The 15,059-nt window shown below is 48.0% G+C and overlaps 1 long non-coding RNA gene across 1 annotated transcript; it reads left to right on the forward strand.

Moving 5' to 3' along the window:
* The first annotated feature begins 1,146 nt into the window (after positions 1 to 1,146).
* Positions 1,147 to 10,879, forward strand: LOC115491683 (uncharacterized). The gene is made up of 2 exons (XR_012052273.1): positions 1,147 to 3,206; positions 10,711 to 10,879. It is a non-coding gene; the product is annotated as an uncharacterized lncRNA (long non-coding RNA).
* The last annotated feature ends 4,180 nt before the right edge of the window (positions 10,880 to 15,059 follow it).

Consider the following 15,059-nt stretch of genomic DNA (forward strand, 5'->3'; position numbering starts at 1 on the left):
AACTTTGTTTTCTAATATGTTTTCTTACATGTCTTTTTCTGCAGTCTCGTTGGCTAAATGTTTCCCCAATTCCAGTTTGGTCTTAACCACTTGGTGTGCTCTGCAATGCCTGATGGCAACTTCCTCTGGTTTCTGGATACTTTCAAGTAAACCCAAGATTTGTTCTCCGTTTTTGATCGGAGCTTTGATATGTCAAAAAGTCTCTTTCTTTCCAGAAGTCCCATGTGCATGTACCACTCCAAAAGCGTATTCTGAATAAGTTCAAATGTAAACTCCTTTTCCTCTACTCAATTCCAAAGCTCAAGTGACTGAAATTAGTTCTACTTTCTGGGCTGAAACATCAGAGGAGAGTGCCCCCAGTTCCATTATATTGGCTTGTGGAGTCACTGCGTATCCAGATATTTGGACAGGAAGGTTAGGGGCTTGGTCCTCTGACAGACCAGCTGCTCCTGCTGCCTGCTCTGCCTTTGGCATCTGCTCTGCTGAGGGTATGGCAGCTGCAGCAGGATTTCCTGTGGGAAGAGGTGCCACTGCTGACATAGCCCTCGGACTCCAGGGGCCCATGGCTGTGCCCTCCAGCACAGGGGTGTCACCCACAGCGGGGCACGAGGGGACGGTGAAGGGCATTAGAAGGGAGAGAAACCAGCGTCTAGGGACTATGTGAGGGAAATGACAATTTATTTCCTTTTCCTTGAATAACGAATTGCAGGAGCCCTGCTAGAGCTGCTGGTGGATTGGCCTCTTGCTGAGGCCCCTCCACTTTTTGGGACACCATGTGCCCCCCGGGCAAGGGGCCCCTGTTCCAGCCAGGAGCAGAGGTGCTGTGCCTTCTGCCCCAGGCAGAGGGACCTGCTACTGTCACCACCTCTTGCCACAGGTCCTCCTGATACTGGTCCTGCCCTGCAGGGATGGGCACAGGTGGGGAGTAGCAGTGAAACCCAGGGCAGGGGCTTTAACATTGACAGCTCTCAATGAGTTGTCGAGAAATCAGTTTTCCTTTTTCTGCCAACCAAGGCTGTCAGTGTTTCTGTGTTTGTATTAATGAGAAGGGTTAGGGTTAGGGTAGAGTGTGGGTTTAGGGTTAAGTTAGGGTGTGGGTTTAGGCTTAGGGTTAGGTTAGAGTGTGGGTTTGTGGTTTAATGGAGAGCAAAGTAGTGTCTGAATTTTAATTTTTTCTTTCATGGTATTTTGTCTGTAAAAAGTCTGAAAATCAAGGACATCTTTTTGGAATCTGCTATCTTTGCCCTTGATCATAGCCGAGTGACCCTTCAGAACTAAGCGAAAGCAAGAACTCTTTTGGCCATTTTTTAGAGGGAGAAAAAACCAAGCCCAAACCTGTTTTCTGAATCCTCTGGAAAATCTGACTTATCCAAGAAAACATGGTTAGGAATGTATTGATTTTCTGTTCTGTCATTCATTCAGACACCTGTGAAGTCAGATCAGTACTGCTCTCTTTAATGACTTATGACACAGCTGATTGCCATTAAATCTCTTGAAATCATGGCCTCAACTTTCAATGATATTTTGAATATGAGACTTTCCATTTCAGGGAGGAACAGAGTGCATTTGCACAGTTCCATTATGGGTGGGTTTTTTTCAACACACAGATTCTCTCATTTCCCGTTCTTTAGCCTTAACCATTAAAGTAAACCATCTGCTTTGGAAATGCAACTCAGATGTAACTCTTTCTACTATTTTGCTTAACTTATTTTTAGAGGCTGAAAATATTCAGTTGTAATTTGCGTTATAGAATTCTTTGTCACTGTGGGACCGGAAAAAGGTCACAGGAATTTCTCCCATCATTGATTTTAAAATATTTTAAAATGTTCTTATAAAGACTATTTATCAATATTTAATTTTTGCTTTCTGTGTAATTTTATTAAATCTGTACTTTAAAACAGGAATTACCTAGCAGGCTTTCAGCTCAATGACAGCAGTTGCTTTTCAGCAGGCTAATTTTCCTGTAGGACTAGACAGTAAGGAAAGTAACTTAGGAAATTGATTTTTCCACATTGTTGCAGTGTAGGAATGGTATTCCCCAGTTTTGCGCTCCCACTGATACAGCTCAGACCATGTGCCACTCACTGACTTCCCCACCACTTTTCCTGTGGCAGGAGGATAGAAGAGCACAAGTAGGTAAAGATCACAGGTTGAGATAAGAACAATTTACTAGAAACAGCAGTGAAAAAATCCCCGTTTCCAAGGACACGTGGCCATTGTCACCAGCACATAGCAGGACTGCTCAGACCCTTCAGCAGCTGTGTTGAGAGCGGAGGTGTCAGAGAGAGAGTGAGTGTTGTTCCAGTTTAGCTGGTTCTAGCACACGTTGGTTAAGAGGCTGATCCACACACTGAGTGGAGGTAATTATTTACAGTTCTGTGCAGAAATGGGGGGCTCAGGAACAAATTCACAAAGCCAGCACCCCAAGAAGTAGAGTGTCTTAGTATTTCTACATTTTAGCAAAGAAAGGAATTAATGTTCATTGACTGCAAGTTCCCTAGTTCTCTTCATAATTAGTATTCTGTCTGCTGTTGGGTAATGATCCTCTCACTTTTCATGTTCATTAGTCTGCATGCTCAGTCTCTCCCTTCTTTTATGTCAATGGCTTCTGGAGCGCATGGCCATGGCCTGCCCCTGCTGGAATGGCCTTTTACCTCACAGGAGGTGATTCAGTGCAGTTTCTGCATTGGCTTTATCAGTTTGTACTTTTCCTTGGGGCTTCTGCCAAATGTCCTTGTGCCCCTACATCTGCATTCTTTGTGCCCACCATCAGTGGTACATCCTTCTTCCCAAGCCTTGCTAACCTCCCCGGTGTCTGAGGTAGCTGAAGCCTGTCAAGCCCTGCACCCCAACAAGGCAATCCAGCCAAGAAGTAACCTGCCTTTCAAAGGCCTGGCCATCACTCCTTGGCTACTTCTTGTTTCATGGGAATAATCTCCCTTCTTGTTGATGGGCCTTGAAAGCCACAAAAAACAAACATCAAAGAACACATTTTCCTGACAAATATTTTGCATTTTGCAGATTCTTCAGCAGGACCAGTGTCTGTGTGGGAGCCGGAGCACCCGAGGCAGAGCAGGATGGCGGAGCTGTGGGCCTGGGCACGATCCAGAGCGTTCCACAGGGCCCCAGTCTGCACTGCGTCCCGCAGGGCCCCCAGGAGCCCTGCCGTGCCCGTCAGGGTGACCCAGAGGTCCCAGGACCAAGAGGTGAGGGGCAGGTGTCGGGCTCTGCGGGCTGCCAGCGGGTGGGGGCTTGGCCATGGTGTTGGTGTCAGGTGCTGCTGACCCCGCGGGACCTGTTGGGCAGGGCTGGGGCCCCACTGGTGCTCCAAGGGCCCCTTTGGGGCAGCTGCCCATGGGGGAAGCCACTCACAGGGATGACACGGAAGAGGTGCCAGTGGAAGTGGGAAGTTCTCTGATGGATGTGTTTCTCAGGGATTGCACTGAGGAGGTTCCAGTGAAAGTCAGATGTTTTCAATGCTGGGACACTCAGGAAATTCATGCTCTGGGCTTGGCACTTGGTCAAAATGCATGTATTTCTCATTGTTCCATGTTTGCACTGCACTCACCGAACATGTCAGGATAAAGGAAACTCTCTAACAGTATTTTTTAGTATTAGTATTTAGTATTTATGCTCAGCTGTGATGCATAGTGGAGAACTCCAGCCACATGCACACCGTTTTCAAAGCTTTTCCAAACAAAGAAATTTCAGCATTTTTAGCAAAAAAAAGAACCAATTAATCTTCATTGGTTCTAAATTACATAATTTCTTCAATTAAGTAATATTCTATCTTCTCTTTGGCATTGATGTCTCCCTTCTCATGGTAATTAATTCACATCTTTCAGTCCATTTATCATAGCTTTTTAGATTTTATCTCAGACAATTTTGCCTACAGAATGTAGCAGTTGGATGGCAGTCGTTGTTTTCGTTAAAAAATGTACTTAGGCTGATGAACATTTCAGTGATTTTTAACCTCCTGCAGAATGTGATATATTCTGTATTAAATTATGAAATCAGACAAGCAACCCGAATTTTGTTATATCTGATTAACCTAGGATAAACTGCTTCCATTTCACAGTTGCAAAGAATTGCATCTAGAGCTGAGGGCAAGAGAAAGGGCTTTCATGCCTGTTGAGAGTCAAAATTCACCTTATGCAGATGAAATTCTTCTTGGAGCTGACTCCAAGATGTGCTTCCTTAGTACCAAATAAATCCCAGCATCAGGTCGCGTCCAAAATTCTTATATTTTTGTGAACCACTCTCACCTGGATTGTTAGCTGGACACTGGCCAGTTCAGTTGTACTCAGGCACTTGATTTCAAGGGCAGCCTGTGCCTATAAATTCCAGCAACTGGGAAAGGATGACTTGCTACTTGAACGCTTGGCTGCATTAGAAGCCAAGTGAGGGTTGCTCTCTCAGGGCAGTTTTGTAGCCGGCTGCCTGCAGAGGGAGAACTGTGTCAAAGCAGCCCTTTCTAGTGATGTGACAGCAAACCTTTGCAAATACAGCTCTTGTTTAAAACAAAGGGCCTAGTTTATCAGCAGTGATGGAGAGCAGGCCGAAGTTTTTACAGAAAATATCTCTTTCCTTTTAGCCAAATGCCAGCGAGGCATCACACAATGGAAGTGTGCAGAATGTCAACTTGTATAACCCAGCTGGAGGTATGATTGCCTTTCACATTTTGCTCAGTGTCGGTAAGATTTTCAACTTGGTCATTCATTTTTGCAGCATACTCTTGGGACAGGGGATCTCTTGTGTTCAGAGATCTCGACTGGAGGTGGTATGCCCTCAGGTCAACCTTGCAGTCTCTTGTCACCGCATTTAGCCACTGGTTTGTTTTCCCCTGAGAAAACCTGCTAGTCTTTCCTTGTTTGCATACTGGTTGATGGGATGCAATTTGGAGCATTGAGGTCAAAGTTTGGACTACTCCATGCACCTAAATTCACTGCCTTGGTAGCTAAGGTTTTGCTTTTGGAGTATCTAGGCACTGTCATTATCCTTTAAATTTAATTGGGAAAGCCTATGCAACCTTGAGAAAGTTGCATAGAGAATTTCATAAGGTCAGCATGGGAAACTTTGCTTGATTTAATTTTTTCTCTTGGTCGTTAATAAGTGAGTGTTGCCGCAGCATTGTGTTGGGTTCTTTTCAAGGCAATTGAAAGGAAGATATTGATGTCATCTTCGCCACGGATTCCATCATTTCCCACAAGCACAAGGTGCTTAGGTGATGTCATTTGTTATGAATCTGTTCTCAATGCTGTTTCCCCAAGGAGCCTGGTTCCAGGCAGACTCGAGGTGCACATTCCCCTTACAGGCACTCAGTGGTGCTGCCTGCAGCAGTGAGCTGAGCCAGGTACAGCCAGCTGCCCTGAGAAAAGCAGGCTCTCACCTGGCTGTGGCTGCAGTCACCTGCCTGCAGGGACTTCCCTGCCACTGCAAGTTCAGCTCTTGCTCTGCCTTAGCCTACTGCAGAGCATTTTAAACTAGCGCCATGGTGGCTTTTTGCAGAGACAAAACTAAACTTCACATTTCTCATCGAGGACGTTCTGTTTCTCATGTGAATGATGATTTGTGTGATTCTTGGTGGTGGTCTACACAGACCCTAAGGGAATATTTAGCATTCAGTAACTGGGGTGTGAGGACTGGCAGTAGTGAGACAATTGTGGAACTTGGTGCCGCTTTGGCTTTAGGCTGGCACAGAGAAACTCAGGTGAGACAGGTCTGGTTGCTGCTAGGGTACAGGGTGCCTTTGCAACATGCTCCATGCTCCTTCTCGTTGTCTTTCAGTTGCGTTAATTGTTGGCGAATTGATTGAGAGTGGTCAGACAAATTCTTTCAACACATGCCTTCAAATTTTTCACACCCATGTCCTTGTGCTAGAAGAAGGAAGTCAATGGCAACTCTGTTTTGAAGAACTGCATGACAGGTACCACCTATATCAGTGGCAAGCTCACTTAACATTTTAGATGGAATATTTATTCACTTTCCTGTCCAGCGGACCAGGATTCTCAATTGTGTGAGAGCTCGTGCTGAAGCAACTCGTGGGGTGAAAAATGAGGCTAATATTACAGAAGTGTGCCCCACTACATATTTCTCATATTCTTGATTGCCCTGTTGTCCTAGGGTGACGTTATGGTGTTTGTATCTCCAATCGTGTGTTCTGTTTACGTTTGATATTATGTTCTGTGCTTTCAGAACTGACTCTTAAAGTGAAGGTTTGTTTTGCCTTGTTATCATCTGGTTCACCTCCCCCCATGGTCTGCTGTCTAGAAAAGGCTAGGGCTGGCTGGCTGGCTTTGCTTTGCCTGCTTGCTTGCTTTGCTTGCTTCTGCTTTTGCCTTTGCTTCCTAGTTAGGTTAGCTAAGCAGTCCAATTCTTTCCCTGGACTGTTGCTTTTTCCTTTCCTCTTCCTGAATACCATCCAACCTGCTCTGGACTGGGATCTGGGAAACACCAAGGAACACCAGGAGCCTGCATTTTGTGATCTGCAGCAGCCATCCCCAGTGCTGGAGAGCAATCCCCAGCGTCCAGACCCGGGCGACCACTCCCAGGAAAGACTTTCTGGATTTATTCATCTCTTCAGAGGGCTGAAAGAGTTTTGTTGTCATCTGGTGTTGTTAATTGTTTTGGTGCTGGGGAGTCCTTTGTTTGTTGAATAAACAGGTTCTTTTCCACTTCTCTCTCAGAGCAAAATTTTTCCCTGAACCAGGTGGGTGGGGAGGGGCCGTGGGGGTTTATTTCCTGGAGCTCCTTTCAGAGGGTTTTCCCCAAATTTGCCCTAAACTAGGACACTGTGTCATTTCCGTGTGTTGGTAAATATTGTTGAACCACCTAGTTCTTGTCTCTCAATTATTGAACTCTGGTTGGTTTCTGGAACTGGTGAAGGATGTGGAGCTGCTGGAGCCAGTCCAGGGAGACCTTTGAGCTCCTTCCAATGCCTGAAGGTGCTTGAGGAGACCTGGGGAGGGACTTTGCAAAAGGGTCTGGAGGGAGAGAACAAGGGGGAATGGGTTCAGCCTGACAAAGGACAGGTTCAGAAGGAGAGTGGGAAGAAATTCTATTCTGTGAGGTTGGTAAGACCCTGGAACAGACTGGCCAGAGAAGCTGTGGCAGCCCCATGCCTGGAGGTGTTCCAGACCAATTGGACAGGGCTTGGAGCAACCTGGTACAGTGGAAGGCAGGGGGCATGGAATGAGATGGTCATGAGTTCCTTCCTAACCCAAACCATTCTAGGATTCTATGACTGGGCTGCTGAACTTGGCCAAAAGAAGAGCTACATTGCCGAGGTTAAGTGAGAAGGGGGATTAGAGCCACCTGTGTTTGCCCTTTAAATCCCTTCCAACATCAATTAAGATTGTTCTGATAAAGGCCCGGGCAGTGCTCAAACAGTTGCTGAGCTCTGTTCTGGGCTCTGTCTCTGGGTATGGGCGCAAAGGAGTCTTTGTTGTTCTTCAGTTGGGGTGCAAAGGAGCCTTTGTTGTTCTTCAGTTGGGCTGCAATCGAAATCTCAGCGAGTGCAGCTCAGAGGGTGACACGTGCTGCCACTGGGGCCACTGTGTGGACTTGTTTTCAGAAAAATGGGAGATGCAGAGGAGAGGTTCCTGGATACAGAAACTCTACCTACACCTGGAACTGAGGCATCTGCCCAGGGATTTCATATTCACTGACTGGGAAGGAAATCGAATCAGGGCTTGCTAATTTTCATGAAGGCAAACACCTGGGATTCACTTCAGACTTGCATTTTCCTGGAATAATTCAACACAAGCGCTGTATATTTATACACAGACACGGGACTTTTCTGTTGTTTGATGAGACTACAATTTGTCTTCCTCTTGTGGTTCCTGCAATCCTTCCTCTCCTGAGGTTTGCAGTTGAATTACCAACATCTAGCCCAGGAATATTCTTCTGTCATGTTTTGGATATTGTTGTTCTTCAAAGGAAAGCAAACAACACGAGTGTAAACCAGGCCTCTTCCCAGGCAGATTGTATTGGAACCAAGTCCTGCCTCAAACCAGAATCCAATCTCATCTCCATTGTTGTGTACGTCTATTATTTTTCTCATCATTGCTTTTCCATTTCTTATTACTATGTAGCTCAGTCTTGAACAACATCATTCAGAACTACACAGAAGTCACATACTGCTGCTTCCCTATTCCTATCTGCTTGTTACCTAATCCCACCCAGCTCTCTTTTGAAAATCTGCTTTTACCTGGGCAGACAGGTGTGTTTTTTAGCTGCAAATATTGTGAATCAGGAATGCAGAAATTCTCCTTACTCTGTGAATCTGATCAAGGTCCTTATCCAATGTGTCACTGAACATGTGAATTCTCCCTTTCTCCCAACAACCCCCAGTGCTGGTTTTGGCTAAGATAAATCAGACAGTGCTGTTTGGAGTCACTCCCCACCTGTTTTTCCATCTCATCCAGGGGCTGGGCTAGGATGGCTGGTTGGGTTGTGCAGACACATTGCACTGCACCTTGCCCTGCTGGTGCCCAGCCTGGATCAGGGCAGGTTGGATGCCACACGGGATCCATCCTTTGCCATGCCATGTGATCCTCCATGCAGTAGGGATAAAGAGCCCAGCACTGGGGAACCCCAGGTGCTGCAGCAGTGATATTTTTGGGAGAAACACGGAGCTGTGCATGGCCAGCTCTAAGTCTGCAGTGGTGTGAGCACCAGGCCTGCCATGCTGAGCCCAGGGCCACAAGCAGTGCTCACCCTGGCTGGGACATTGAGTCCCAACATGGGATCCCACGGGACAGGGCACGTTGGGATTTTCCCCTGCAGCTACCAAGTGTGTCCAGAGAGACTGCAAGGAGACAGTGACCTCTGTCAGTGGGACCCTCTGAGTGGGACAACCACTACAGGGATGGCTGTGCCAGTTCCCCCAAGAACCTCCAGCCCTGGGAACCTGGAGCAAGTGAAAAGCACAGCTTTGCCAATGCTGCCTGTGCCTGAAGCAAATGGAAAGAGAACTGGGGTGTGAAAAATCAAGGTTGTTTATTTACAGAAGAACAGCAATGAAAACACAGAACACAATTAGATTTTTAAGAATATTTGTAATAATAACAACTTATAGAACGTATATACCTAAGAACATATCTAACAACAATATTTGAAATGTATTTACAGAAGACAAAACTAAGCACTAAAACCTAAGAGCCAAAGGCAACAACAAACTCTAAAAACTATATACAAATGGGTGCCATCTCTGTCCGGGACCTCCATCAGTGCAGGAAGAAAAGCAGGTGCCATGGACACTGCAGTCACGCACAGAGGGCTCTTCCATGTGTCCCCAGGCTGGCAAAGCGGGACTCTGCTGCCAGAGCTGAGGCTGGCTGCATCTGGGGGCTGGGCCCCAGGCCCTGGGATGGGGCTTGTGCGGCCAAAAGCAAGAACAGGACAGGCTGGGCATGGCCACCAGAATCCAATGCACTGGCTACCACGTGCTGGAGCAGGGACCACCCAGCTCAGCCCCAGACTGGCTGCAGGGAACCCACTCTTCCTGTGGGGACCACATGCCTGTCCTGCTGCTGACATCAGTCTTCATCCCAGGACCATGGCCTCCTCTTCTTCTTCCTCATCAATTTCCATGTCCTCGGTGAGCTCTTCCATGTCCACGTCCATCTCCTCTTCCACATCCACCTCCATCTCTTCCTCTTTATCAGTCGTTGGGTCCACCTCCATCTCTTCCTCTCCGGTCTGTTCTCCATCCACCTCCATCTCCTCCTCCCTATCAATTTGTGGGTCCACCTCCATCTCTTCCTCTCCAGCCTTTTCTCCATCCACCTCCATCCTCTCCTCTCTATCACTCTGTATGTCCACCTCCATCTTGTCCTCTCTGTCTGCGACAGCCTGCAGAGGTAGCAAAACCTCAGAGTGGGGTCCCTGTCCCACCCCATCCCCCCAGAACTCCAGCCCACCCGGGCAGCTGGGGGGATCCACCTCCATGGAATGGCACCGTACCTTCCTCAGGACAAAGGTGATCATCCTGCAGGGATGGATGACACAATCCAGGCCTTAGGCAGCTATCGAGACTGATGATGGGGGTATCAGGGGGCAGGAACAAGAAGGGTGGCAGGAGCGGGCAGGAGCAGCGTGCAGGGTGTGCTGACCCCAGGGCCAACGGTTGTGTTGTGCTGCTTGCTGGCTGCTGGCAGTTCCAGGTGGGACATGGATTGTGACGTGACAGTTGAGCTAGAGAGCCTTTGGTTCCATGCTTAGCAACGTTCCCCCAGACCATGGTGCTCAGAGCCCTGTTGCAAAGATGGGGCATCCACAGCCTGGGCCAGTGCTTCAGCAGCCTCAGTGGAAAAGAGCAGCTTCCTTAGATCCAACCTCAATCAGCCTCCTGCAGCTGAAAGCCATCCTCCCTTGTGCTGTTGCCACAGGCCCTGTTGAACACTCTGTCCCAACCTTTCTTGTGGGACCCTTGCAGTCCTGCAGAGCTGCAGTCAGGCCTCCCCAGGGTCTCCTCTTTCCAGGCTGAGCATCCCCAGCCCCACATGGACAGCCGGCAGTGGGATCAGGGGCAGTCCAGGTTGGAGTCCAGTAGCATCAGGAACGGAGAGATGGAAGCGTTAGGCCCAGGTTTGCCTCTAAATGTACAAAATTAATAACAGTGGAGGGGAAGATGGTGGGACACTGGTTCTGCTCTACTTGGTGAATATTTTCTCTTTTTCTTCTTTATTTTCTGTCATGCTTATGCAGGTTTGGCTGTTTGAAAGGAAGCTTGGCACAATATCCATTGCCTTCTCCATTTGTGAAACACCAAGCGGAGTCTGGGCAAGCTGATGATGCAGAGGAAAACCTGCAAATATACTGGTGATCCTGAGCCTGGAGGATGCAGTTAAACCCAGCCAAAAGTAATTTCTGGAAAGTCAAGCCTGCTGTACATTTTCTTGAGTTTGGCTATGCAGCTTTCACCTGAGTCTTATAAAAAAGCAAACAAAAAACTCAAACCAAAACAGACAAAAACCCAAACAAACAAACCCACGCAAACCAATCAAACAAATAGATGAATAAAACCCAAATAATAAAACCAAAGGGAACGAGGAGTTAGTATTACTTGTGAGGATATCACAGCAGGCAAATGTCTGCTTCCCACCATAAAAAGCCACAGAAAACACCTGCTCCAAAATATGCCCAAGAGGAGAACCATAAAAGTGATACATAGCAACTTTGGGGGCAGCTCCCCATTACGGTGAGGGATGAGCACACATTGGTACAGATCCAGCATTCCCCACCCTCCAGGCTGCTCTTTGCTCCTGATGCAAGACCCTTGCAGGTCTGTGGCCCCTCTCAGTGCATTATAAATCATTCCCAGAGCTCTCAGTTGAGCCACAGGCATTTCCAGAGCGAGATCCAGGCCCAATGCTACTGCCTGCTGAGCCTCTCTGGGAGATCCTGAGCATCTTCCTGCCTAGAGTCACAAAAGAGCTCCAGCTCTCCCTGAACTGGGTTTTCAGGGGAGGTTTCCATATCCCTGAGAGATGCGTTCATCCCTCAACACATCTGATTTTATGTACCATGATGTGTTTGGGTTCCTTCCTTACTCCTGTGTGCCAGTGAGAAACCACCCATGTGAATGGAGGGTATTGTGAGCAGGAAAATGCATTCCTGGATTGCCTTTTTGCTTCACTGTCACTCAGCTGAATAGGGTCCTTATCTTTTAGGGACTTACAAGAATGGGTAGGAATTTTGGTTCTGAGAGGAGCAGAAAGCACATTTTCTGCACCACATTCCCAACAGATGCCGTTTCCCTGGGAAAATAGTGACTGTCATTCATGTTCCTGGGAAGATTGTGAAGAGCCATTCAGAGATGACAGGTCCACGTGGCCTTTGGCTTTGTGTACCTCATTTCACATGCCCGGTTTCAAGGGCCATTAAAAGAGGCCACCTTTTGCCCTGGCAGTGCTGATCCCTCCTGCTGATGCCCTCCCCCAAACGGGAGGGATGCAGAGCTGGTCTCAGAGAAGCACAGGGCTTGAGGGTTCCTGTGTCATTTCCGTGTGTTGGTAAATATTGTTGAACCACCTAGTTCTTGTCTCTCAATTATTGAACTCTGGTTGGTTTCTGGAACTGGTGAAGGATGTGGAGCTGCTGGAGCCAGTCCAGGGAGACCTTTGAGCTCCTTCCAATGCCTGAAGGTGCTTGAGGAGACCTGGGGAGGGACTTTGCAAAAGGGTCTGGAGGGAGAGAACAAGGGGGAATGGGTTCAGCCTGACAAAGGACAGGTTCAGAAGGAGAGTGGGAAGAAATTCTATTCTGTGAGGTTGGTAAGACCCTGGAACAGACTGGCCAGAGAAGCTGTGGCAGCCCCATGCCTGGAGGTGTTCCAGACCAATTGGACAGGGCTTGGAGCAACCTGGTACAGTGGAAGGCAGGGGGCATGGAATGAGATGGTCATGAGTTCCTTCCTAACCCAAACCATTCTAGGATTCTATGAGTGGGCTGCTGAACTTGGCCAAAAGAAGAGCTACATTGCCGAGGTTAAGTGAGAAGGGGGATTAGAGCCACCTGTGTTTGCCCTTTAAATCCCTTCCAACATCAATTAAGATTGTTCTGATAAAGGCCCGGGCAGTGCTCAAACAGTTGCTGAGCTCTGTTCTGGGCTCTGTCTCTGGGTATGGGCGCAAAGGAGCCTTTGTTGTTCTTCAGTTGGGCTGCAATCGAAATCTCAGCGAGTGCAGCTCAGAGGGTGACACGGGCTGCCACTGGGGCCACTGTGTGGACTTGTTTTCAGAAAAATGGGAGATGCAGAGGAGAGGTTCCTGGATACAGAAACTCTACCTACACCTGGAACTGAGGCATCTGCCCAGGGATTTCATATTCACTGACTGGGAAGGAAATCGAATCAGGGCTTGCTAATTTTCATGAAGGCAAACACCTGGGATTCACTTCAGACTTGCATTTTCCTGGAATAATTCAACACAAGCGCTGTATATTTATACACAGGCACTGGACTTTTCTGTTGTTTGATGAGACTACAATTTGTCTTCCTCTTGTGGTTCCTGCAATCCTTCCTCTCCTGAGGTTTGCAGTTGAATTACCAACATCTAGCCCAGGAATATTTGTCTGTCATGTTTTGGATGTTGTTGTTCTTATAAGGAAAGCAAACAACGCGAGTGTAAAGCAGGCCTCTTCCCAGGCAGATTGTATTGGAACCAAGTCCTGCCTCAAACCAGAATCCAATCTCATCTCCATTGTTGTGTACGTCTATTATTTTTCTCATCATTGCTTTTCCATTTCTTATTACTATGCAGCTCAGTCTTGAACAACATCATTCAGAACTACACAGAAGTCACATACTGCTGCTTCCCTATTCCTATCTGCTTGTTACCTAATCCCACCCAGCTCTCTATTGAAAATCTGCTTTTACCTGGGCAAACAGGTGTGGTTTTTAGCTGCAAATATTGTGAATCAGGAATGCAGAAATTCTCCTTACTCTGTGAATCTGATCAAGGTCCTTATCCAATGTGTCACTGAACATGTGAATTCTCCCTTTCTCCCAACAACCCCCAGTGCTGGTTTTGGCTAAGATAAATCAGACAGTGCTGTTTGGAGTCACTCCCCACCTGTTTTTCCATCTCATCCAGGGGCTGGGCTAGGATGGCTGGTTGGGTTGTGCAGACACATTGCACTGCACCTTGCCCTGCTGGTGCCCAGCCTGGATCAGGGCAGGTTGGATGCCACACGGGATCCATCCTTTGCCATGCCATGTGATCCTCCATGCAGTAGGGATAAAGAGCCCAGCACTGGGGAACCCCAAGTGCTGCAGCAGTGATATTTTTGGGAGAAACACGGAGCTGTGCATGGCCAGCTCTAAGTCTGCAGTGGTGTGAGCACCAGGCCTGCCATGCTGAGCCCAGGGCCACAAGCAGTGCTCACCCTGGCTGGGACATTGAGTCCCAACATGGAATCCCACGGGACAGGGCACGTTGGGATTTTCCCCTGCAGCTACCAAGTGTGTCCAGAGAGACTGCAAGGAGACAGTGACCTCTGTCAGTGGGACCCTCTGAGTGGGATAACCACTACAGGGATGGCTGTGCCAGCTCCCCCAGGAATCTCCAGCCCTGGGAACCTGGAGCAAGTGGAAAGCACAGCTTTGCCAATGCTGCCTGTGCCTGAAGCAAATGGAAAGAGAACTGGGGTGTGAAAAATAAAGGTTGTTTATTTACAGAAGAACAGCAATGAAAACACAGAACACAATTAGATTTTTAAGAATATTTGTAATAATAACAACTTATAGAACGTATATACCTAAGAACATATCTAACAACAATATTTGAAATGTATTTACAGAAGACAAAACTAAGCACTAAAACCTATAAGCCAAAGGCAACAACAAACTCTAAAAACTATATACAAAAGGGTGCCATCTCTGTCCGGGTCCTCCATCAGTGCAGGAAGAAAAGCAGGTGCCATGGTCACTGCAGTCACGCACAGAGGGCTCTTCCATGTGTCCCCAGGCTGGCAAAGCGGGACTCTGCTGCCAGAGCTGAGGCTGGCTGCATCTGGGGGCTGGGCCCCAGGCCCTGGGATGGGGCTTGTGCGGCCAAAAGCAAGAACAGGACAGGCTGGGCATGGCCACCAGAATCCAATGCACTGGCTACCACGTGCTGGAGCAGGGACCACCCAGCTCAGCCCCAGACTGGCTGCAGGGAACCCACTCTTCCTGTGGGGACCACATGCCTGTCCTGCTGCTGACATCAGTCTTCATCCCAGGACCATGGCCTCCTCTTCTTCTTCCTCATCAATTTCCATGTCCTCGGTGAGCTCTTCCATGTCCACGTCCATCTCCTCTTCCACATCCACATCCACCTCCATCTCTTCCTCTTTATCAGTCGTTGGGTCCACCTCCATCTCTTCCTCTCCGGTCTGTTCTCCATCCACCTCCATCTCCTCCTCCCTATCAATTTGTGGGTCCACCTCCATCTCTTCCTCTCCGGCCTTTTCTCCATCCACCTCCATCCTCTCCTCTCTATCACTCTGTATGTCCACCTCCATCTTGTCCTCTCTGTCTGTGACAGCCTGCAGAGGTAGCAAAACCTCAGAGT

Source organism: Taeniopygia guttata, chromosome 30, assembly GCF_048771995.1.
Source record: "Taeniopygia guttata chromosome 30, bTaeGut7.mat, whole genome shotgun sequence".
Lineage (NCBI taxonomy): Eukaryota > Metazoa > Chordata > Aves > Passeriformes > Estrildidae > Taeniopygia > Taeniopygia guttata.